Source organism: Lissotriton vulgaris, chromosome 2_1 (assembly GCF_964263255.1).
Source record: "Lissotriton vulgaris chromosome 2_1, aLisVul1.2, whole genome shotgun sequence".
Classification (NCBI taxonomy): Eukaryota; Metazoa; Chordata; class Amphibia; order Caudata; family Salamandridae; genus Lissotriton; species Lissotriton vulgaris.
Window position 1 is genome coordinate 295,000,802 of NC_141687.1, and position 24,546 is coordinate 295,025,347.

At 42.1% G+C, this 24,546-nt stretch overlaps 7 non-coding genes across 7 annotated transcripts; all 7 read left to right on the forward strand.

The window, feature by feature from the left end:
- Positions 1 to 1,486: 1,486 nt before the first annotated feature.
- On the forward strand, positions 1,487 to 1,702 carry LOC147730027 (small nucleolar RNA U3). Its single transcript, XR_015308775.1, has one exon. It is a non-coding gene; the product is annotated as a small nucleolar RNA U3 (small nucleolar RNA).
- A 2,612-nt stretch (positions 1,703 to 4,314) lies between these two features.
- Positions 4,315 to 4,530, forward strand: LOC147730028 (small nucleolar RNA U3). Its single transcript, XR_015309005.1, has one exon. It is a non-coding gene; the product is annotated as a small nucleolar RNA U3 (small nucleolar RNA).
- Positions 4,531 to 7,143: 2,613 nt separating this feature from the next.
- On the forward strand, positions 7,144 to 7,359 carry LOC147730029 (small nucleolar RNA U3). The gene has a single exon (XR_015309086.1). It is a non-coding gene; the product is annotated as a small nucleolar RNA U3 (small nucleolar RNA).
- A 2,618-nt stretch (positions 7,360 to 9,977) lies between these two features.
- Positions 9,978 to 10,193, forward strand: LOC147730030 (small nucleolar RNA U3). Its single transcript, XR_015309036.1, has one exon. It is a non-coding gene; the product is annotated as a small nucleolar RNA U3 (small nucleolar RNA).
- Positions 10,194 to 12,814: 2,621 nt separating this feature from the next.
- LOC147730031 (small nucleolar RNA U3) lies at positions 12,815 to 13,030 on the forward strand. Its single transcript, XR_015309019.1, has one exon. It is a non-coding gene; the product is annotated as a small nucleolar RNA U3 (small nucleolar RNA).
- A 2,611-nt stretch (positions 13,031 to 15,641) lies between these two features.
- Positions 15,642 to 15,857, forward strand: LOC147730032 (small nucleolar RNA U3). Its single transcript, XR_015309147.1, has one exon. It is a non-coding gene; the product is annotated as a small nucleolar RNA U3 (small nucleolar RNA).
- A 2,616-nt stretch (positions 15,858 to 18,473) lies between these two features.
- On the forward strand, positions 18,474 to 18,689 carry LOC147730033 (small nucleolar RNA U3). The gene has a single exon (XR_015309085.1). It is a non-coding gene; the product is annotated as a small nucleolar RNA U3 (small nucleolar RNA).
- The last annotated feature ends 5,857 nt before the right edge of the window (positions 18,690 to 24,546 follow it).

Genomic DNA, 24,546 nt, shown 5'->3' on the forward strand with positions numbered 1-24,546 from the left:
CAGACCGTAAATTGTGGAAGTTCACGGTGTGGTGACAGGCCAGGTGAATACCCATAGACTGTTCCTCTTGGTTATGCAAGAGTCTGGGGCATTGCCCGACTGGTTTTCCAGCCATGGCCTCTTTTTACGTAAAACTTACACAGTTAAGACCTTATTGTGATAGCCTTTTAGCCTGCGGCAAGAGGCAATGGCGACCAGGAACGGTCCCCTTTCCTCTGTTTGTCCCTAGCCTTCAACTTTAGTCTATCATGCTGAAGTTTAGTTCGCTAACTAAAGACTGCAGCGGCAGGTTTTAATTATCTATCACTGATCTGCTGAGAGCTTAGCCAGGTGACAGAAAAAATGCTGTTGTAATATCTTCCTGTAACCCTTGGACAGCTTAGCATAGAGCTATAAAACTTTTCGTCGCGATATGTTATGAAGAATCAAGATTGAAGTAGAAATTGTAAGTGGTCCGAAGGTGTTGCAGATAAGTTCTGATCTAAAAAGGAAGGTCACAGGCAGAGTTTTTTTTTTAAACAACTGTCTACTGTTGACAGCTGTTCCTTTATTTATTTAAGGATATGCTGGAAGACAGAAGTGTACACTGAAAAGTTCAATTCCAGGTTCTGATGAATATTAGGTACCAAACGTTTCCGGCAAGTATTCACTTCCCAGTGTAAAAAGTATTTTGCACAAAAAAAATAAACTATATTTTGGATACTTCTGTAGTTCCGAGAGGCTAAAAGTCTAGTAGCTTTAAAAACCAGCATAAATTCAAGCTGGGTGGTAGGACAAGTTGTTGTTCATGTGAACGCTTTCCTAGATAACCAGGAATTCAGGGCGCTACTGAAAGCGATAGGTTCCGTTATCTCCTGTAGTTGCTGAAAGCAGGTTTTCACTAAGTTTGGACCATCGCCGAAGGCCATCCTCAGCTTAGAGTCTTATATGTGAACTGGGGAACAGTTCGTTTTTTTGGGGTAACCGATCAAAGATGTTGACCTACATTTGATCTGTGGGGCAACTGTTCAAAATGTCAAGGTAGCTGTAATGCTACAACTTTTGTTTCCACACTTGCAAGCTTAGCAGGTCCCTTCACATGTGCTAGCGATCAGTGTCACTCTTTTGGCTGATTGACTGTTCCTAATCTAGACCAAATATTCCCATTAAAAATCATCTCTATGATATTGTGGAAACCACAGTTTTTTGAAGAATTTTCCAGCTTTCCCTCTGGTACAGCGTTGGGTCAGGAAGAGTCAGGTTGAATTTAATTGGTTGCTAATTTAAAATATGCAAATTTTAAAGCAGTGTCACCAGGATCTATTAAGTATGTTTTAATGTAAATAAATGCATATGCGTGTGTATCGGTAGAATGTTATTTCGTGGAGTAACAGATATGTTTATATTTATATGTTTTTATTTCAGTTGATGATGCCGAACTGTGTCTTACTGTAAGTAAGGAGGGTTTCCCCCCTTTCTGTCTGTGTGAGCGATAAACAGTTTTATTAAGACTATACTTTCAGGGATCATTTCTATAGTTTTTAACTGAGGAAATGTGATTGAAATTGTTTGGTCTTCGCTAACCACGATGAAGAAATGAAGTGTTCTCTTCTGAGCGTGAAGTGAGTGAACAGTGTTGCATTTATGTAGCTGTTGTTTGCTATTGATGATCGTTCTTATTCCTTTCAAGAGGATTGGAGAAAGAGTACACAATCTGAGTTGTTAGCTACTTTATAGGGTGTAAGGAAGTCTATCCGTTCTTAATTTCTTGCTTAGTTTGTTATTTTTATAGTTTGCACTTTGGTTTATTTTAATTGGCTGTTGAGTTCATGAATACTTAGTAGAAGCTGTTGAGCTTTTTTGGACTTGTGGTTTTTGCAAGAGCTTATCTTTGAAAAGCACTTCTCACCGTCAGTTGGTATTTTGGTATGTTATTTATAAAAAAAGGTTTGTTTTTTAGGTCGTGGGGAGTGAAGAGTACTTTTTAAATGGACTGTGCGTATGAGCTATTTGTTGAGCCTATGCTGCTGCAAGGCAACTACTGCTACTCAACGATTTAACACTCTTTCAATTCGACTGTTTAAAGGAACCTCCTAATGCTAGTTAAGCCTTTTAGACTAAGAGGAAGCGTAACACCCTGGTCACAGGTTATACAACTTACAAGGCTGCGGTGGATCATAGACTGCTGAGGATAAAAAACTCCTCCTTTGGTATTTGCTAAAGTTTTCACAGGAATTTGTGGAGTGCAAAGCAGAAGTAAAGGACTGTGTATGTTTACTTATCATTATGAAATCTTGTGTGCTCAGCACAAAAACTTGCAGCTCCCAACGAGCCCCCGTACAGCCCCTAGTACATCAAGGGCTTAATGTATTCAAACTTTGGAATTTTGAAGGATCCATTGGGGAGAATGGAGTGGCAACAATAAAAAATAATGGTCAAAACGAGCCACCTGCTCCAGCAAGTACCATTTTCTTGGTTCTCCTGCTTTAACTCAGAATATTCTTAATTCATAGACTGGAATGTTGTGATATCAAAATAGACTTTCTACCTCGGGTATCACATTGATTAAATACCCTATCCTCTCGATATAGAAGCTCAGCTTTAACTTGAGTCAAGAACTCAAACAGAGGGTATTTAAGGACCATTGTAGCCCCCTTTAGCGTTCCATTATGCTATATTCGAACACTGGAAGATTAGACCCTCATGTAGAGAATCGAAATATCAGCCGTTTGTAAATAGTAGGATAAACCCTGTGCCTTGAAACTTCTAATGGTTCGAGCCCCGACTGCCACCATTTTGGATTTCCACCGTGCTGCGACGCCTAGGAAAAGAGCTAGGTGGGCTGGCGCCAGACCGTAAATTGTGGAAGTTCACGGTGTGGTGACAGGCCAGGTGAATACCCATAGACTGTTCCTCTTGGTTATGCAAGAGTCTGGGGCATTGCCCGACTGGTTTTCCAGCCATGGCCTCTTTTTACGTAAAACTTACACAGTTAAGACCTTATTGTGATAGCCTTTTAGCCTGCGGCAAGAGGCAATGGCGACCAGGAACGGTCCCCTTTCCTCTGTTTGTCCCTAGCCTTCAACTTTAGTCTATCATGCTGAAGTTTAGTTCGCTAACTAAAGACTGCAGCGGCAGGTTTTAATTATCTATCACTGATCTGCTGAGAGCTTAGCCAGGTGACAGAAAAAATGCTGTTGTAATATCTTCCTGTAACCCTTGGACAGCTTAGCATAGAGCTATAAAACTTTTTGTCGCGATATGTTATGAAGAATCAAGATTGAAGTAGAAATTGTAAGTGGTCCGAAGGTGTTGCAGATAAGTTCTGATCTAAAAAGGAAGGTCACAGGCAGAGTTTTTTTTTTAAACAACTGTCTACTGTTGACAGCTGTTCCTTTATTTATTTAAGGATATGCTGGAAGACAGAAGTGTACACTGAAAAGTTCAATTCCAGGTTCTGATGAATATTAGGTACCAAACGTTTCCGGCAAGTATTCACTTCCCAGTGTAAAAAGTATTTTGCACAAAAAAAATAAACTATATTTTGGATACTTCTGTAGTTCCGAGAGGCTAAAAGTCTAGTAGCTTTAAAAACCAGCATAAATTCAAGCTGGGTGGTAGGACAAGTTGTTGTTCATGTGAACGCTTTCCTAGATAACCAGGAATTCAGGGCGCTACTGAAAGCGATAGGTTCCGTTATCTCCTGTAGTTGCTGAAAGCAGGTTTTCACAAAGTTTGGACCATCGCCGAAGGCCATCCTCAGCTTAGAGTCTTATATGTGAACTGGGGAACAGTTCGTTTTTTTGGGGTAACCGATCAAAGATGTTGACCTACATTTGATCTGTGGGGCAACTGTTCAAAATGTCAAGCTAGCTGTAATGCTACAACTTTTGTTTCCACACTTGCAAGCTTAGCAGGTCGCTTCACATGTGCTAGCGATCAGTGTCACTCTTTTGGCTGATTGACTGTTCCTAATCTAGACCAAATATTCCCATTAAAAATGATCTCTATGATATTGTGGCAACCACAGTTTTTTGAAGAATTTTCCAGCTTTCCCTCTGGTACAGCGTTGGGTCAGGAAGAGTCAGGTTGAATTTAATTGGTTGCTGATTTAAAATATGCAAATTTTAAAGCAGTGTCACCAGGATCTATTAAGTATGTTTTAATGTAAATAAATGCATATGCGTGTGTATCGGTAGAATGTTATTTCGTGGAGTAACAGATATGTTTATATTTATATGTTTTTATTTCAGTTGATGATGCCGAACCGTGTCTTACTGTAAGTAAGGAGGGTTTCCCCCCTTTCTGTCTGTGTGAGCGATAAACAGTTTTATTAAGACTATACTTTCAGGGATCATTTCTATAGTTTTTAACTGAGGAAATGTGATTGAAAGTGTTTGGTCTTCGCTAACCACGATGAAGAAATGAAGTGTTCTCTTCTGAGCGTGAAGTGAGTGAACAGTGTTGCATTTATGTAGCTGCTGTTTGCTATTGATGATCGTTCTTATTCCTTTCAAGAGGATTGGAGAAAGAGTACACAATCTGAGTGGTTAGCTACTTTATAGGGTGTAAGGAAGTCTATCCGTTCTTAATTTCTTGCTTAGTTTGTTATTTTTATAGTGTGCACTTTGGTTTATTTTTAATTGGCTGTTGAGTTCATGAATACTTAGTAGAAGCTGTTGAGCTTTTTTGGACTTGTGGTTTTTGCAAGAGCTTATCTTTGAAAAGCACTTCTCACCGTCAGTTGGTATTTTGGTATGTTATTTATAAAAAAAGGTTTGTTTTTTAGAACGTGGGGAGTGAAGAGTACTTTTTAAATGGACTGTGCGTATGAGCTATTTGTAGAGCCTAGGCTGCTGCAAGGCAACTACTGATACTCAACGATTTAACACTCTTTCAATTCGACTGTTTAAAGGAACCTCCTAATGCTAGTTAAGCCTTTTAGACTAAGAGGAAGCGTAACACCCTGGTCACAGGTTATACAACTTACAAGGCTGCGGTGGATCATAGACTGCTGAGGATAAAAAACTCCTCCTTTGGTATTTGCTAAAGTTTTCACAGGAATTTGTGGAGTGCAAAGCAGAAGTAAAGGACTGTGTATGTTTACTTATCATTATGAAATCTTGTGTGCTCAGCACAAAAACTTGCAGCTCCCAACGAGCCCCCGTACAGCCCCTAGTACATCAAGGGCTTAATGTATTCAAACTTTGGAATTTTGAAGGATCCATTGGGGAGAATGGAGTGGCAACAATAAAAAATAATGGTCAAAACGAGCCACCTGCTCCAGCAAGTACCATTTTCTTGGTTCTCCTGCTTTAACTCAGAATATTCTTAATTCATAGACTGGAATGTTGTGATATCAAAATAGACTTTCTACCTCGGGTATCACATTGATTAAATACCCTATCCTCTCGATATAGAAGCTCAGCTTTAACTTGAGTCAAGAACTCAAACAGAGGGTATTTAAGGACCATTGTAGCCCCCTTTAGCGTTCCATTATGCTATATTCGAACACTGGAAGATTAGACCCTCATGTAGAGAATCGAAATATCAGCCGTTTGTAAATAGTAGGATAAACCCTGTGCCTTGAAACTTCTAATGGTTCGAGCCCCGACTGCCACCATTTTGGATTTCCACCGTGCTGCGACGCCTAGGAAAAGAGCTAGGTGGGCTGGCGCCAGACCGTAAATTGTGGAAGTTCACGGTGTGGTGACAGGCCAGGTGAATACCCATAGACTGTTCCTCTTGGTTATGCAAGAGTCTGGGGCATTGCCCGACTGGTTTTCCAGCCATGGCCTCTTTTTACGTAAAACTTACACAGTTAAGACCTTATTGTGATAGCCTTTTAGCCTGCGGCAAGAGGCAATGGCGACCAGGAACGGTCCCCTTTCCTCTGTTTGTCCCTAGCCTTCAACTTTAGTCTATCATGCTGAAGTTTAGTTCGCTAACTAAAGACTGCAGCGGCAGGTTTTAATTATCTATCACTGATCTGCTGAGAGCTTAGCCAGGTGACAGAAAAAATGCTGTTGTAATATCTTCCTGTAACCCTTGGACAGCTTAGCATAGAGCTATAAAACTTTTCGTCGCGATATGTTATGAAGAATCAAGATTGAAGTAGAAATTGTAAGTGGTCCGAAGGTGTTGCAGATAAGTTCTGATCTAAAAAGGAAGGTCACAGGCAGAGTTTTTTTTTTAAACAACTGTCTACTGTTGACAGCTGTTCCTTTATTTATTTAAGGATATGCTGGAAGACAGAAGTGTACACTGAAAAGTTCAATTCCAGGTTCTGATGAATATTAGGTACCAAACGTTTCCGGCAAGTATTCACTTCCCAGTGTAAAAAGTATTTTGCACAAAAAAAATAAACTATATTTTGGATACTTCTGTAGTTCCGAGAGGCTAAAAGTCTAGTAGCTTTAAAAACCAGCATAAATTCAAGCTGGGTGGTAGGACAAGTTGTTGTTCATGTGAACGCTTTCCTAGATAACCAGGAATTCAGGGCGCTACTGAAAGCGATAGGTTCCGTTATCTCCTGTAGTTGCTGAAAGCAGGTTTTCACAAAGTTTGGACCATCGCCGAAGGCCATCCTCAGCTTAGAGTCTTATATGTGAACTGGGGAACAGTTCGTTTTTTTGGGGTAACCGATCAAAGATGTTGACCTACATTTGATCTGTGGGGCAACTGTTCAAAATGTCAAGGTAGCTGTAATGCTACAACTTTTGTTTCCACACTTGCAAGCTTAGCAGGTCGCTTCACATGTGCTAGCGATCAGTGTCACTCTTTTGGCTGATTGACTGTTCCTAATCTAGACCAAATATTCCCATTAAAAATGATCTCTATGATATTGTGGCAACCACAGTTTTTTGAAGAATTTTCCAGCTTTCCCTCTGGTACAGCGTTGGGTCAGGAAGAGTCAGGTTGAATTTAATTGGTTGCTGATTTAAAATATGCAAATTTTAAAGCAGTGTCACCAGGATCTATTAAGTATGTTTTAATGTAAATAAATGCATATGCGTGTGTATCGGTAGAATGTTATTTCGTGGAGTAACAGATATGTTTATATTTATATGTTTTTAGTTCAGTTGATGATGCCGAACCGTGTCTTACTGTAAGTAAGGAGGGTTTCCCCCCTTTCTGTCTGTGTGAGCGATAAACAGTTTTATTAAGACTATACTTTCGGGGATCATTTCTATAGTTTTTAACTGAGGAAATGTGATTGAAAGTGTTTGGTCTTCGCTAACCACGATGAAGAATTGAAGTGTTCTCTTCTGAGCGTGAAGTGAGTGAACAGTGTTGCATTCATGTAGCTGCTGTTTGCTATTGATGATCGTTCTTATTCCTTTCAAGAGGATTGGAGAAAGAGTACACAATCTGAGTGGTTAGCTACTTTTTAGGGTGTAAGGAAGTCCATCCGTTCTTGATTTCTTGCTTAGTTTGTTATTTTTATAGTGTGCATTTTGGTTTATTTTTATTTAGCTGTTGAGTTCATGAATACTTAGTAGAAGCTGTTGAGCTTTTTTGGACTTGTGGTTTTTGCAAGAGCTTATCTTTGAAAAGCACTTCTCACCGTCAGTTGGTATTTTGGTATGTTATTTATAAAAAAAGGTTTGTTTTTTAGAACGTGGGGAGTGAAGAGTACTTTTTAAATGGACTGTGCGTATGAGCTATTTGTAGAGCCTAGGCTGCTGCAAGGCAACTACTGCTACTCAACGATTTAACACTCTTTCAATTCGACTGTTTAAAGGAACCTCCTAATGCTAGTTAAGCCTTTTAGACTAAGAGGAAGCGTAACACCCTGGTCACAGGTTATACAACCTACAAGGCTGCGGTGGATCATAGACTGCTGAGGATAAAAAACTCCTCCTTTGGATTTGCTAAAGTTTTCACAGGAATTTGTGGAGTGCAAAGCAGACGTAAAGGACTGTGTATGTTTACTTATCATTATGAAATCTTGTGTGCTCAGCACAAAAACTTGCAGCTCTCAACAAGCCCCCGTACAGCCCCTAGTACATCAAGGGCTTAATGTATTCAAACTTTGGAATTTTGAAGGATCCATTGGGGAGAATGGAGTGGCAACAATAAAAAATAATGGTCAAAACGAGCCACCTGCTCCAGCAAGTACCATTTTCTTGGTTCTCCTGCTTTAACTCAGAATATTCTTAATTCATAGACTGGAATGTTGTGATATCAAAATAGACTTTCTACCTCGGGTATCACATTGATTAAATACCCTATCCTCTCGATATAGAAGCTCAGCTTTAACTTGAGTCAAGAACTCAAACAGAGGGTATTTAAGGACCATTGTAGCCCCCTTTAGCGTTCCATTATGCTATATTCGAACACTGGAAGATTAGACCCTCATGTAGAGAATCGAAATATCAGCCGTTTGTAAATAGTAGGATAAACCTTGTGCCTTGAAACTTCTAATGGTTCGAGCCCCGACTGCCACCATTTTGGATTTCCACCGTGCTGCGACGCCTAGGAAAAGAGCTAGGTGGGCTGGCGCCAGACCGTAAATTGTGGAAGTTCACGGTGTGGTGACAGGCCAGGTGAATACCCATAGACTGTTCTTCTTGGTTATGCAAGAGTCTGGGGCATTGCCCGACTGGTTTTCCAGCCATGGCCTCTTTTTACGTAAAACTTACACAGTTAAGACCTTATTGTGATAGCCTTTTAGCCTGCCGCAAGAGGCAATGGCAACCAGGAACGGTCCCCTTTCCTCTGTTTGTCCCTAGCCTTCAACTTTAGTCTATCATGCTGAATTAAAGTTTAGTTCGCTAACTAAAGACTGCAGCGGCAGGTTTTAATTATCTATCACTGATCTGCTGAGAGCTTAGCCAGGTGACAGAAAAAATGCTGTTGTGATATCTTCCTGTAACCCTTGGACAGCTTAGCATAGAGCTATAAAACTTTTTGTCGCGATATGTTATGAAGAATCAAGATTGAAGTAGAAATTGTAAGTGGTCCGAAGGTGTTGCAGATAAGTTCTGATCTAAAAAGGAAGGTCACAGGCAGAGTTTTTTTTTTAAACAACTGTCTACTGTTGACAGCTGTTCCTTTCTTCATTTAAGGATATGCTGGAAGACAGAAGTGTACACTGAAAAGTTCAATTCCGGGTTCTGATGAATATTAGGTACCAAACGTTTCCGGCAAGTATTCACTTCCCAGTGTAAAAAGTATTTTGCACAAAAAAAATAAACTATATTTTGGATACTTCTGTAGTTCTGAGAGGCTAAAAGTCTAGTAGCTTTAAAAACCCGCATAAATTCAAGCTGGGTGGTGGGACAAGTTGTTGTTCATGTGAACGCTTTCCTAGATAACCAGGAATTCAGGGCGCTACTGAAAGCGATAGGTTCCGTTATCTCCTGTAGTTGCTGAAAGCAGGTTTTCACAAAGTTTGGACCATCGCCGAAGGCCATCCTCAGCTTAGAGTCTTATATGTGAACTGGGGAACAGTTCGTTTTTTTTGGGGTAACCGATCAAAGATGTTGACCTACATTTGATCTGTGGGGCAACTGTTCAAAATGTCAAGGTAGCTGTAATGCTACAACTTTTGTTTCCACACTTGCAAGCTTAGCAGGTCGCTTCACATATGCTAGCGATCAGTGTCACTCTTTTGGCTGATTGACTGTTCCTAATCTAGACCAAATATTCCCATTAAAAATCATCTCTATGATATTGTGGAAACCACAGTTTTTTGAAGAATTTTCCAGCTTTCCCTCTGGTACAGCGTTGGGTCAGGAAGAGTCAGGTTGAATTTAATTGGTTGCTGATTTAAAATATGCAAATTTTAAAGCAGTGTCACCAGGATCTATTAAGTATGTTTTAATGTAAATAAATGCATATGCGTGTGTATCGGTAGAATGTTATTTCGTGGAGTAACAGATATGTTTATATTTATATGTTTTTATTTCAGTTGATGATGCCGAACCGTGTCTTACTGTAAGTAAGGAGGGTTTCCCCCCTTTCTGTCTGTGTGAGCGATAAACAGTTTTATTAAGACTATACTTTCAGGGATCATTTCTATAGTTTTTAACTGAGGAAATGTGATTGAAAGTGTTTGGTCTTCGCTAACCACGATGAAGAATTGAAGTGTTCTCTTCTGAGCGTGAAGTGAGTGAACAGTGTTGCATTCATGTAGCTGCTGTTTGCTATTGATGATCGTTCTTATTCCTTTCAAGAGGATTGGAGAAAGAGTACACAATCTGAGTGGTTAGCTACTTTTTAGGGTGTAAGGAAGTCCATCCGTTCTTGATTTCTTGCTTAGTTTGTTATTTTTATAGTGTGCATTTTGGTTTATTTTTATTTAGCTGTTGAGTTCATGAATACTTAGTAGAAGCTGTTGAGCTTTTTTGGACTTGTGGTTTTTGCAAGAGCTTATCTTTGAAAAGCACTTCTCACCGTCAGTTGGTATTTTGGTATGTTATTTATAAAAAAAGGTTTGTTTTCTAGAACGTGGGGAGTGAAGAGTACTTTTTAAATGGACTGTGCGTATGAGCTATTTGTAGAGCCTAGGCTGCTGCAAGGCAACTACTGCTACTCAACGATTTAACACTCTTTCAATTCGACTGTTTAAAGGAACCTCCTAATGCTAGTTAAGCCTTTTAGACTAAGAGGAAGCGTAACACCCTGGTCACAGGTTATACAACTTACAAGGCTGCGGTGGATCATAGACTGCTGAGGATAAAAAACTCCTCCTTTGGATTTGCTAAAGTTTTCACAGGAATTTGTGGAGTGCAAAGCAGAAGTAAAGGACTGTGTATGTTTACTTATCATTATGAAATCTTGTGTGCTCAGCACAAAAACTTGCAGCTCTCAACAAGCCCCCGTACAGCCCCTAGTACATCAAGGGCTTAATGTATTCAAACTTTGGAATTTTGAAGGATCCATTGGGGAGAATGGAGTGGCAACAATAAAAAATAATGGTCAAAACGAGCCACCTGCTCCAGCAAGTACCATTTTCTTGGTTCTCCTGCTTTAACTCAGAATATTCTTAATTCATAGACTGGAATGTTGTGATATCAAAATAGACTTTCTACCTCGGGTATCACATTGATTAAATACCCTATCCTCTCGATATAGAAGCTCAGCTTTAACTTGAGTCAAGAACTCAAACAGAGGGTATTTAAGGACCATTGTAGCCCCCTTTAGCGTTCCATTATGCTATATTCGAACACTGGAAGATTAGACCCTCATGTAGAGAATCGAAATATCAGCCGTTTGTAAATAGTAGGATAAACCTTGTGCCTTGAAACTTCTAATGGTTCGAGCCCCGACTGCCACCATTTTGGATTTCCACCGTGCTGCGACGCCTAGGAAAAGAGCTAGGTGGGCTGGCGCCAGACCGTAAATTGTGGAAGTTCACGGTGTGGTGACAGGCCAGGTGAATACCCATAGACTGTTCTTCTTGGTTATGCAAGAGTCTGGGGCATTGCCCGACTGGTTTTCCAGCCATGGCCTCTTTTTACGTAAAACTTACACAGTTAAGACCTTATTGTGATAGCCTTTTAGCCTGCCGCAAGAGGCAATGGCAACCAGGAACGGTCCCCTTTCCTCTGTTTGTCCCTAGCCTTCAACTTTAGTCTATCATGCTGAATTAAAGTTTAGTTCGCTAACTAAAGACTGCAGCGGCAGGTTTTAATTATCTATCACTGATCTGCTGAGAGCTTAGCCAGGTGACAGAAAAAATGCTGTTGTGATATCTTCCTGTAACCCTTGGACAGCTTAGCATAGAGTTATAAAACCTTTTGTCGCGATATGTTATGAAGAATCAAGATTGAAATAGAAATTGTAAGTGGTCCGAAGGTGTTGCAGATAAGTTCTGATCTAAAAAGGAAGGTCACAGGCAGAGTTTTTTTTTTTTAAACAACTGTCTACTGTTGACAGCCGTTCCTTTCTTCATTTAAGGATATGCTGGAAGACAGAAGTGTACACTGAAAAGTTCAATTCCGGGTTCTGATGAATATTAGGTACCAAACGTTTCCGGCAAGTATTCACTTCCCAGTGTAAAAAGTATTTTGCACAAAAAAACATAAACTATATTTTGGATACTTCTGTAATTCCGAGAGGCTAAACGTCTAGTAGCTTTAAAAACCCGCATAAATTCAAGCTGGGTGGTAGGACAAGTTGTTGTTCATGTGAACGCTTTCCTAGATAACCATCAATTCAGGGCGCTACTGAAAGCGATAGGTTCCGTTATCTCCTGTAGTTGCTGAAAGCAGGTTTTCACAAAGTTTGGACCATCGCCGAAGGCCATCCTCAGCTTAGAGTCTTATATGTGAACTGGGAAACAGTTCGTTTTTTTGGGGTAACCGATCAAAGATGTTGACCTACATTTGATCTGTGGGGCAACTGTTCAAAATGTCAAGGTAGCTGTAATGCTACAACTTTTGTTTCCACACTTGCAAGCATAGCAGGTCGCTTCACATATGCTAGCGATCAGTGTCACTCTTTTGGCTGATTGACTGTTCCTAATCTAGACCAAATATTCCCATTAAAAATCATCTCTATGATATTGTGGAAACCACAGTTTTTTGAAGAATTTTCCAGCTTTCCCTCTGGTACAGCGTTGGGTCAGGAAGAGTCAGGTTGAATTTAATTGGTTGCTGATTTAAAATATGCAAATTTTAAAGCAGTGTCACCAGGATCTATTAAGTATGTTTTAATGTAAATAAATGCATATGCGTGTGTATCGGTAGAATGTTATTTCGTGGAGTAACAGATATGTTTATATTTATATGTTTTTATTTCAGTTGATGATGCCGAACCGTGTCTTACTGTAAGTAAGGAGGGTTTCCCCCCCTTTCTGTCTGTGTGAGCGATAAACAGTTTTATTAAGACTATACTTTCAGGGATCATTTCTATAGTTTTTAACTGAGGAAATGTGATTGAAAGTGTTTGGTCTTCGCTAACCACGATGAAGAATTGAAGTGTTCTCTTCTGAGCGTGAAGTGAGTGAACAGTGTTGCATTTATGTAGCTGCTGTTTGCTATTGATGATCGTTCTTATTCCTTTCAAGAGGATTGGAGAAAGAGTACACAATCTGAGTGGTTAGCTACTTTCTAGGGTGTAAGGAAGTCTATCTGTTCTTAATTTCTTGCTTAGTTTGTTATTTTTATAGTGTGCACTTTGGTTTATTTTTATTTAGCTGTTGAGTTCATGAATATTTAGTAGAAGCTGTTGAGCTTTTTTGGACTTGTGGTTTTTGCAAGAGCTTATCTTTGAAAAGCACTTCTCACCGTCAGTTGGTATTTTGGTATGTTATTTATAAAAAAAGGTTTGTTTTTTAGAACCGGGGGAGTGAAGAGTACTTTTATAATGGACTGTGCGTATGAGCTATTTGTAGAGCCTAGGCTGCTGCAAGGCAACTACTGCTACTCAACGATTTAACACTCTTTCAATTCGACTGTTTAAAGGAACCTCCTAATGCTAGTTAAGCCTTTTAGACTAAGAGGAAGCGTAACACCCTGGTCACAGGTTATACAACTTACAAGGCTGCAGTGGATCTTAGACTGCTGAGGTTAAAAAACTCCTCCTTTGGTATTTGCTAAAGTTTTCACAGGAATTTGTGGAGTGCAAAGCAGAAGTAAAGGACTGTGTATGTTTACTTATCATTATGAAATCTTGTGTGCTCAGCACAAAAACTTGCAGCTCCCAACGAGCCCCCGTACAGCCCTTAGTACATCAAGGGCTTTAATGTATTCGAACTTTGGAATTTTGAAGGATCCATTGGGGAGAATGGAGTTGCAACAATAAAAAATAATGGTCAAAACGAGCCACCTGCTCCAGCAAATACCATTTTCTTGGTTCTCCTGCTTTAACTCAGAATATTCTTAATTCATAGACTGGAATGTTGTGATATCAGAATAGACTTTCTACCTCGGGAATCACATTGATTAAATGCCCTATCCTCTCGATATAGAAGCTCAGCTTTAACTTGAGTCAAGAACTCAAACAGAGGGTATTTAAGGACCATTGTAGCCCCCTTTAGCGTTCCATTATGCTATATTCGAACACTGGAAGAATAGACCCTCATGTAGAGAATCGAAATATCAGCCGTTTGTAAATAGTAGGATAAACCCTGTGCCTTGAAACTTCTAATGGTTCGAGCCCCGTCTGCCACCATTTTGGATTTCCACCGTGCTGCGACGCCTAGGAAAAGAGCTAGGTGGGCTGGCGCCAGACCGTAAATTGTGGAAGTTCACGGTGTGGTGACAGGCCAGGTGAATACCCATAGACTGTTCTTCTTGGTTATGCAAGAGTCTGGGGCATTGCCCGACTGGTTTTCCAGCCATGGCCTCTTTTTACGTAAAACTTACACAGTTAAGACCTTATTGTGATAGCCTTTTAGCCTGCGGCAAGAGGCAATGGCGACCAGGAACGGTCCCCTTTCCTCTGTTTGTCCCTAGCCTTCAACTTTAGTCTATCATGCTGAATTAAAGTTTAGTTCGCTAACTTAAGACTGCAGCGGCAGGTTTTAATTATCTATCACTGATCTGCTGAGAGCTTAGCCAGGTGACAGAAAAAATGCTGTTGTGATATCTTCCTGTAACCCTTGGACAGCTTAGCATAGAGCTATAAAACTTTTTGTCGCGATATGTTATGAAGAATCAAGATTGAAGTAGAAATTGTAAGTGGTCCGAAGGTGTTGCAGATAAGTTCTGATCTAAAAAGGAAGGTCACAGGCAGAGTTTTTTTTTTAAACAACTGTCTACTGTTGACAGCTGTTCCTTTCTTCATTTAAGGATATGCTGGAAGACAGAAGTGTACACTGAAAAGTTCAATTCCGGGTTCTGATGAATATTAGGTACCAAACGTTTCCGGCAAGTATTCACTTCCCAGTGTAAAAAGTATTTTGCACAAAAAAACATAAACTATATTTTGGATACTTCTTTAGTTCCGAGAGGCTAAACGTCTAGTAGCTTTAAAAACCTGCATAAATTCAAGCTGGGTGGTAGGACAAGTTGTTGTTCATGTGAACGCTTTCGTAGATAACCAGGAATTCAGGGCTCTACTGAAAGCGATAGGTTCCGTTATCTCCTGTAGTTGCTGAAAGCAGGTTTTCACAAAGTTTGGACCATCGCCGAAGGCCATCCTCAGCTTAGAGTCTTACATGTGAACTGGGGAACAGTTCGTTTTTTTGGGGTAACTGATCAAAGATGTTGACCTACATTTGATCTGTGGGGCAACTGTTCAAAATGTCAAGGTAGCTTTGCTACAACTTTTGGTTCCACACTTGCAAGCTTAGCAGGTCGCTTCTCATATGCTAGCTATCAGTGTCACTCTTTTGGCTGATTGACTGTTCCTAATCTAGACCAAATATTCCCATTAAAAATCATCTATGATATTGTGGAAACCACAGTTTTTTGAAGAATTTTCCAGCTTTCCCTCTGGTACAGCGTTGGGTCAGGAAGAGTCAGGTTGAATTTAATTGGTTGCTGATTTAAAATATGCAAATTTTAAAGCAGTCACCAGGATCTATTAAGTATGTTTTAATGTAAATAAATGCATATGCGTGTGTATCGGTAGAATGTTATTTTGTGGAGTAACAGATATGTTTATATTTATATGTTTTATTTCAGTTGATGATGCAAACCGTGTCTTACTGTAAGTAAGGAGGGTTTCCCCCCTTTCTGTCTGTGTGAGCGATAAACAGTTTTATTAAGACTATACTTTCAGGGATCATTTCTATAGTTTTTAACTGAGGAAATGTGATTGAAAGTGTTTGGTCTTCGCTAACCACGATGAAGAATTGAAGTGTTTTCTTCCGAGTGTGAAGTGAGTGAACAGTGTTGCATTTATGTAGCTGCTGTTTGCTATTGATGATCGTTCTTATTCCTTTCAAGAGGATTGGAGAAAGAGTACACAATCTGAGTGGTTAGCTACTTTATAGGGTGTAAGGAAGTCTATCCGTTCTTAATTTCTTGCTTAGTTTGTTATTTTAATAGTGCGCACTTTGGTTTATTTTTATTTAGCTGTTGTGTTAATGAATACTTAGTAGAAGCTGTTGAGCTTTTTTGGACTTGTGGTTTTTGCAAGAGCTTATCTTTGAAAAGCACTTCTCACCGTCAGTTGGTATTTTGGTATGTTATTTATAAAAAAAGGTTTGTTTTTTAGAACGTGGGGAGTGAAGAGTACTTTTTAAATGGACTGTGCGTATGAGCTATTTGTAGAGCCTAGGCTGCTGCAAGGCAACTACTGCTACTCAACGATTTAACACTCTTTCAATTCGACTGTTTAAAGGAACCTCCTAATGCTAGTTAAGCCTTTTAGACTAAGAGGAAGCGTAACACCCTGGTCACAGGTTATACAACTTACAAGGCTGCGGTGGATCTTAGACTGCTGAGGATACAAAACTCCTCCTTTGGTATTTGCTAAAGTTTTCACAGGAATTTGTGGAGTGCAAAGCAGAAGTAAAGGACTGTGTATGTTTACTTATCATTATGAAATCTTGTGTGCTCAGCACAAAAACCTGCTGCTCCCAACGAGCCCCCGTACAGCCCTTAGTACATCAAGGGCTTAATGTATTCGAACTTTGGAATTTTGAAGGATCCATTGGGGAGAATGGAGTTGCAACAATAAAAAATAATGGTCAAAACGAGCCACCGCTCCAGCAAGTACCATTTTCTTGGTTCTCCTGCTTTAACTCAGAATATTCTTAATTCATTGACTGGAATGTTGTGATATCAGAATAGACAATCTACCTCGGGTATCACATTGATTAAATGCCCTATCCTCTCGCTATAGAAGCTCAGCTTTAACTTGAGTCAAGAACTCAAACAGAGGGTATTTAAGGACCATTGTAGCCCCCTTTAGCGTTCCATTATGCTATATTCGAACACTGGAAGATTAGACCCTCATGTAGAGAATCGGAATATCAGCCGTTTGTAAATAGTAGGCTAAACCCTGTGCCTTGAAACTTCTAATGGTTCGAGCCCCGACTGCCACCATTTTGGATTTCCACCGTGCTGCGACGCCTAGGAAAAGAGCTAGGTGGGCTGGCGCCAGACCGTAAATTGTGAAGTTCACGGTGTGGTGACAGGCCAGGTGAATACCCATAGACTGTTCTTCTTGGTTATGCAAGAGTCTGGGGCATTGCCCGACTGGTTTTCCAGCCATGGCCTCTTTTTACGTAAAACTTACACAGTTAAGACCTTATTGTGATAGCCTTTTAGCCTGCGGCAAGAGGCAATGGCGACCAGGAACGGTCCCCTTTCCTCTGTTTGTCCCTAGCCTTCAACTTTAGTCTATCATGCTGAATTAAAGTTTAGTTCGCTAACTAAAGACTGCAGCGGCAGGTTTTAATTATCTATCACTGATCTGCTGAGAGCTTAGCCAGGTGACAGAAAAAATGCTGTTGTGATATCTTCCTGTAACCCTTGGACAGCTTAGCATAGAGCTATAAAACTTTTTGTTGCGATATGTTATGAAGAATCAAGATTGAAGTAGAAATTGTAAGTGGTCCGAAGGTGTTGCAGATAAGTTCTGATCTAAAAAGGAAGGTCACAGGCAGAGTTTTTTTTTTAAACAACTGTCTACTGTTGACAGCTGTTCCTTTCTTCATTTAAGGATATGCTGGAAGACAGAAGTGTACACTGAAAAGTTCAATTCCGGGTTCTGATGAATATTAGGTACCAAACGTTTCCGGCAAGTATTCACTTCCCAGTGTAAAAAGTATTTTGCACAAAAAAAATAAACTATATTTTGGATACTTCTGTAGTTCCGAGAGGCTAAAAGTCTAGTAGCTTTAAAAACCCGCATAAATTCAAGCTGGGTGGTGGGACAAGTTGTTGTTCATGTGAACGCTTTCCTAGATAACCAGGAATTCAGGGCGCTACTGAAAACGATAGGTTCCGTTATCTCCTGTAGTTGCTGAAAGCAGGTTTTCACAAAGTTTGGACCATCGCCGAAGGCCATCCTCAGCTTAGAGTCTTATATGTGAACTGGGGAACAGTTCGTTTTTTTGGGGTAACCGATCAAAGATGTTGACCTACATTTGATCTGTGGGGCAACTGTTCAAAATGTCAAGGTAGCTGTAATGCTACAACTTTTGTTTCCACACTTGCAAGCTTAGCAGGTCGCTTCACATGTGCTAGCGATCAGTGTCACTCTTTTGGCTGATTGACTGTTCCTAATCTAGACCAAATATTCCCATTAAAAATCATCTCTATGATATTGTGGAAACCACAGTTTTTTGAAGAATTTTCCAGCTTTCCCTCTGGTACAGCGTTGGGTCAGGAAGAGTCAGGTTGAATTTAATTGGTTGCTGATTTAAAATATGCAAATTTTAAAGCAGTGTCACCAGGATCTATTAAGTATGTTTTAATGTAAATAAATGCATATGCGTGTGTATCGGTAGAATGTTATTTCGTGGAGTAACAGATATGTTTATATTTATATGTTTTTATTTCAGTTGATGATGCCGAACCGTGTCTTACTGTAAGTAAGGAGGGTTTCCCCCCTTTCTGTCTGTGTGAGCGATAAACAGTTTTATTAAGACTATACTTTCAGGGATCATTTCTATAGTTTTTAACTGAGGAAATGTGATTGAAAGTGTTTTGTCTTCGCTAACCACGATGAAGAATTGAAGTGTTCTCTTCTGAGCGTGAAGTGAGTGAACAGTGTTGCATTTATGTAGCTGCTGTTTGCTATTGGTGATCGTTCTTATTCCTTTCAAGAGGATTGGAGAAAGAGTACACAATCTGAGTGGTTAGCTACTTTATAGGGTGTAAGGAAGTCTATCCGTTCTTAATTTCTTGCTTAGTTTGTTATTTTAAAGTGTGCACTTTGGTTTATTTTTAATTGGCTGTTGAGTTCATGAATACTTAGTAGAAGCTGTTGAGCTTTTTTGGACTTGTGGTTTTTGCAAGAGCTTATCTTTGAAAAGCACTTCTCACCGTCAGTTGGTATTTTGGTATGTTATTTATAAAAAAAGGTTTGTTTTTTAGAACGTGGGGAGTGAAGAGTACTTTTTAAATGGACTGTGCGTATGAGCTATTTGTAGAGCCTAGGCTGCTGCAAGGCAACTACTGCTACTCAACGATTTAACACTTTCAATTCGACTGTTTAAAGGAACCTCCTAATGCTAGTTAAGCCTTTTAGACTAAGAGGAAGCGTAACACCCTGGTCACAGGTTATACAATTTACAAGGCTGCGGTGGATCTTAGACTGCTGAGGATACAAAACTCCTCCTTTGGTATTTGCTAAAGTTTTCACAGGAATTTGTGGAGTGCAAAGCAGAAGTAAAGGACTGTGTATGTTTACTTATCATTATGAAATCTTGTGTGCTCAGCACAAAAACCTGCTGCTCCCAACGAGCCCCCGTACAGCCCTTAGTACATCAAGGGCTTAATGTATTTGAACTTTGGAATTTTGAAGGATCCATTGGGGAGAATGGAGTTGCAACAATAAAAAATAATGGTCAAAACGAGCCAACGCTCCAGCAAGTACCATTTTCTTGGTTCTCCTGCTTTAACTCAGAATATTCTTAATTCATTGACTGGAATGTTGTGATATCAGAATAGACAATCTACCTCGGGTATCACATTGATTAAATGCCCTATCCTCTCGCTATAGAAGCTCAGCTTTAACTTGAGTCAAGAACTCAAACAGAGGGTATTTAAGGACCATTGTAGCCCCCTTTAGCGTTCCATTATTCTATATTCGAACACTGGAAGATTAGACCCTCATGTAGAGAATCGGAATATCAGCCGTTTGTAAATAGTAGGATAAACCCTGTTCCTTGAAACTTCTAATGGTTCGAGCCCGACTGCCACCATTTTGGATTTCCACCGTGCTGCGACGCCTAGGAAAAGAGCTAGGTGGGCTGGCGCCAGACCGTAAATTGTGGAAGTTCACGGTGTGGTGACAGGCCAGGTGAATACCCATAGACTGTTCTTCTTGGTTATGCAAGAGTCTGGGGCATTGCCCGACTGGTTTTCCAGCCATGGCCTCTTTTTACGTAAAACTTACACAGTTAAGACCTTATTGTGATAGCCTTTTAGCCTGCCGCAAGAGGCAATGGCGACCAGGAACGGTCCCCTTTCCTCTGTTTGTCACTAGCCTTCAACTTTAGTCTATCATGCTGAATTAAAGTTTAGTTCGCTAACTAAAGACTGCAGCGGCAGGTTTTAATTATCTATCACTGATCTGCTGAGAGCTTAGCCAGGTGACAGAAAAAATGCTGTTGTGATTATAGCCGAGATACCCGCCACCCCCTCTCAACACAATCCCCAAAAGGAGTGAAACCGGAAACAGTTCTTGAAGTTTTTGGAAGTGGGATGGAGTGACCATCCCGGCCGTATTTATTAAAAGAAAATTAAAACATTAAACGTTTCATGTTATGTACAATTTCATTACCATATTGCGATGTTTGGCTAACCTTAACAGATTCTCTAATACAGAGGTTCTCCTAGCCGAACTAGCAACCTACAAAACATTTCTTGACATATTGAAATTGTACAACCTAACGTTTAAGGGCCAACGGCAAGGTCATAACCGGTGTCAAGATCCCTAACCGGACTTACCCCTCCCACTTGGGATGGGCGACAGCACGGAGGCGTACCTCAAGTGCAACTACTACCAATTTCCCTTGACTTGACGGGGGCACCTAAAACTCGACGCCAGTTAAAGGTCGTTCGAATACTCGTGTGAGGTATCTAGAAGGTATCGTGGCCCTTATCCCAACCCCACACAACTTACCGCATCTGCCGTCGCAGATGTCACTGGCCCCGGGAAATTCCCCAGGAGGGGGCTGTAACCCCTCCTACAAAGGAAGGGGCCTTGACCGCCTTTCCTTTACTTCCGGCGACCCATCCTTAGAAGGGACCGCCTCCCCATTGAGGGGCCAATGGCCACCTCTCCCGAGCGCTCCCATCCGTGTTGGGTGACGCCCACTCATAGGGATCTACTAATTAGTGCTCACCGATCATGACCTTACCGCCTACCAAAATAAATACGACAGTGCAAATTAACCTAAGAATACATTGGCCACTATGACCGAAAGAGCATACATCAAGATTCGACACTAACTGAATATCTTTAATGGCAAACATACTCAAAACGAACATTCTTTATTAACTCAAAATCAACATGGCACTACAACCTGGAAACGAAAACAAAACAAAATTAATCAACTTTATTATACACAACTGGCTGTCTTCAGGGGCTGGTGGGTGGGTCAAAATTGGCTCTTCGTTCTGTCCCGAGCTCACGTGCAGCGAGGAGGTGCAGCTTCAGGGCACAAGAACAAGAGGATGTCTTCTGGTCTTGCGTCCCTTTTTATCCGTCTTCAGGGCGGGCGTATACCCGCCCCTGCCTGCCCCTGAGGGCGTGGCTGGCTGCATCGGTGTCTAGGCCAGCCCACTCTAGGGCGGGAACGAGCGCGCCCCAGCTACGCCGCTTCGGGCATACCAGCTGAGACGCGCCTCCCGCCCAAAATGGCTTCCCGGGGGGATCGAGGTACTCGGCCATAAGTTCGGGGGGACCGATTCGGTCGCCCCTTTCCATATAGCCGAGATACCCGCCACCCCCTCTCAACACAATCCCCAAAAGGAGTGAAACCGGAAACAGTTCTTGAAGTTTTTGGAAGTGGGATGGAGTGACCATCCCGGCCGTATTTATTAAAACAAAATTAAAACATTAAACGTTTCATGTTATGTACAATTTCATTACCATATTGCGATGTTTGGCTAACCTTAACAGATTCTCTAATACAGAGGTTCTCCTAGCCGAACTAGCAACCTACAAAACATTTCTTGACATATTGAAATTGTACAACCTAACGTTTAAGGGCCAACGGCAAGGTCATAACCGGTGTCAAGATCCCTAACCGGACTTACCCCTCCCACTTGGGATGGGCGACAGCACGGAGGCGTACCTCAAGTGCAACTACTACCAATTTCCCTTGACTTGACGGGGGCACCTAAAACTCGACGCCAGTTAAAGGTCGTTCGAATACTCGTGTGAGGTATCTAGAAGGTATCGTGGCCCTTATCCCAACCCCACACAACTTACCGCATCTGCCGTCGCAGATGTCACTGGCCCCGGGAAATTCCCCAGGAGGGGGCTGTAACCCCTCCTACAAAGGAAGGGGCCTTGACCGCCTTTCCTTTACTTCCGGCGACCCATCCTTAGAAGGGACCGCCTCCCCATTGAGGGGCCAATGGCCACCTCTCCCGAGCGCTCCCATCCGTGTTGGGTGACGCCCACTCATAGGGATCTACTAATTAGTGCTCACCGATCATGACCTTACCGCCACAGGCCCGGATAGTTGACCGGCTATCCGGGCCCCCCACCAAAACTCCTAGCTAAAGGTCATGTTCCAACGTTTTTAACCATGCTAAGAAGTCTCCTATGAGTAACTCATTTCCCACCCGAGACAAATGCACACCATCCCCCATATACATACTGTCATCATTAATACAACCGTGCGAGATAGAATGCAATGTCCTGGAACGGAACAACCTACTCATTTTGTTATTAAGTTTCCTAACAGAATGGTTCAAAGCAGGGATCGAAATAGCCCCCCGCCACACTTTTCGTGGGATCATATGAGACCACGCAATTATGCACCCCGGAACTTTCCTCGCCAACCAACTTACGGTGGAAAGCATTGCCTCCAGGAGAAGTCGTCTACCGGTGGTGACCAAATCATTGCCCCCTAAATGTACTATGACTATAGACGGCGGTGACCTCATCCGCCCTAACAAACCCTCAAAGTAAGCTTGAAACTGGTCAATACAGAGACCGCCCCTTCCGTAGAAGGACATCCTGTACCCGTATTCCCCAGCTACGTGAATCATGTCACCTGCTTTGAATACGTCTGCGGCACGCCTCACGTATGAGTGGCCCACGACCCACACCTCCTTTCTCACAGCCGGTGATGTCTGACCGCTGGCCCGGTGTTGGGTCGACTGCATAGTCCGCCCCGCCTCGAAGGCTTGCGTAACTGAAAACCAAACAAAAGACAAGAAGCGTGAGTACATTGTTACAGCTTCACAACATGTGCAACCGCACATACCTCTTATAACAATTGGAGGACCAACGCCCCACTCGTTTTACTTGTTCAACACTCAGACCCCTGGCTGTAGCCTCTGTAGCAGCCCCTATCCGAAAGGAATGGGTCCCAAACTCACCCGGGTCCAAGCCTGCTGCGGTAATTGACATCGCGAGCACCCGCTGAAACTGAAACTTTGTCAGTGGGGTGGCGTCCGCGTGTCTCAACATTGTCCCCCCCCATGATGCCACCCTTTGTGCTAGGTAATCCTCTAAACACCTCACCGGACACATGGAGGACCCTGGAATCCTGCGAATGACTATGCAGTCTCCCACCCCACTTTGATCGGTTTTTGACTTGACAAAGGATACCGTCATAGTCTCACCCCTGATCTGAACGTGTTCCTGGCACAAACCCCCCGCCACATCCTGCTTGCTCCTTGCCACCAGCTCACTTATCCTCATAGCCCCGTGAAATGCAAGCGTAAAAGCGGCTCGGAACAAACAGGCCTCGAACTGAGACGAGCATATGTCGGGGAGTGTGGCCAGCAACTGGGACAACCTATCCAGACCTATCGGGCGCCTCTCATCTACTCTGCGACCCTCAAGGCGTTGCCACCCACGCAGCGCTTTCTGTACAGCAAAAGACGCTGTCGGGTCCTGGATATTATGAGCCCTGGCAACAAAGGAGATGGCAGCACGATGCCTCTGGGCTGTAGCCACCGACTTCCCAGCCTTACGCAAGGACATCAGAAAATGTACTACCCAATCCTCATGCCCCCAAAGTCCCCCTCTCTCAGTCCCCAAAAAGGCCAAATAAGCCCGAAACGCCCCTTCGTATGCCTTCCTCGTCCTTGGTGCTAGACTCTCTCCCACGAGGTAACGAAGTTCGGGGCACCGAGAGACCAGAGAGCTTCGGGAAAGGGTGCTGGCTCGGGGTCCGCTGAGGGAAGGAAACCCGAGAAAGCCTGCATTTGAAAACGAGACAGTGCATCAGCAGCCTGATTCATCACCCCCGGGACATGTTTTGCTCTGAATACCACGTTCAGTTGCATACACAGTAAGACAATTTCTTTAAGCAGCCTCAAAATCATTTTACAATGTGCTGCCTGACTATTAATGCATTCTACAACGGTCATATTGTCAGACCAAAATATGACAGAATGATTTTTGAAACCATCGGGCCAGGATCTGAGGGCCACCAAAATAGGAAACAGCTCAAGGAAAGCAATATTACTCGTCAGCCCCTCATCGTGCCACCATGTTGGCCACTTTTGTGCCGACCATTTTGTGCCGAAGATGGCGCCGAAACCCATGCTTCCCGCTGAATCCGTCCATAGACCCAGCTCTTCAGAGGACAAGGCCGGTTTGTTCCAGACGACTCGACCATTGAAATCCGCCAGGAATGCTAACCAAATACGCATGTCTTGGCGGACCTCGGTCGATAACCTCGTGCGATGGTGACCCTCTTTTAGGCCGACCATCGCCTGTGCAATCGAACGGGAGAAGGGGCGTGCCATCGGGATCACCCTTAAGGCAAAATTCAACTTCCCCACCAATTGCTGCAATTGA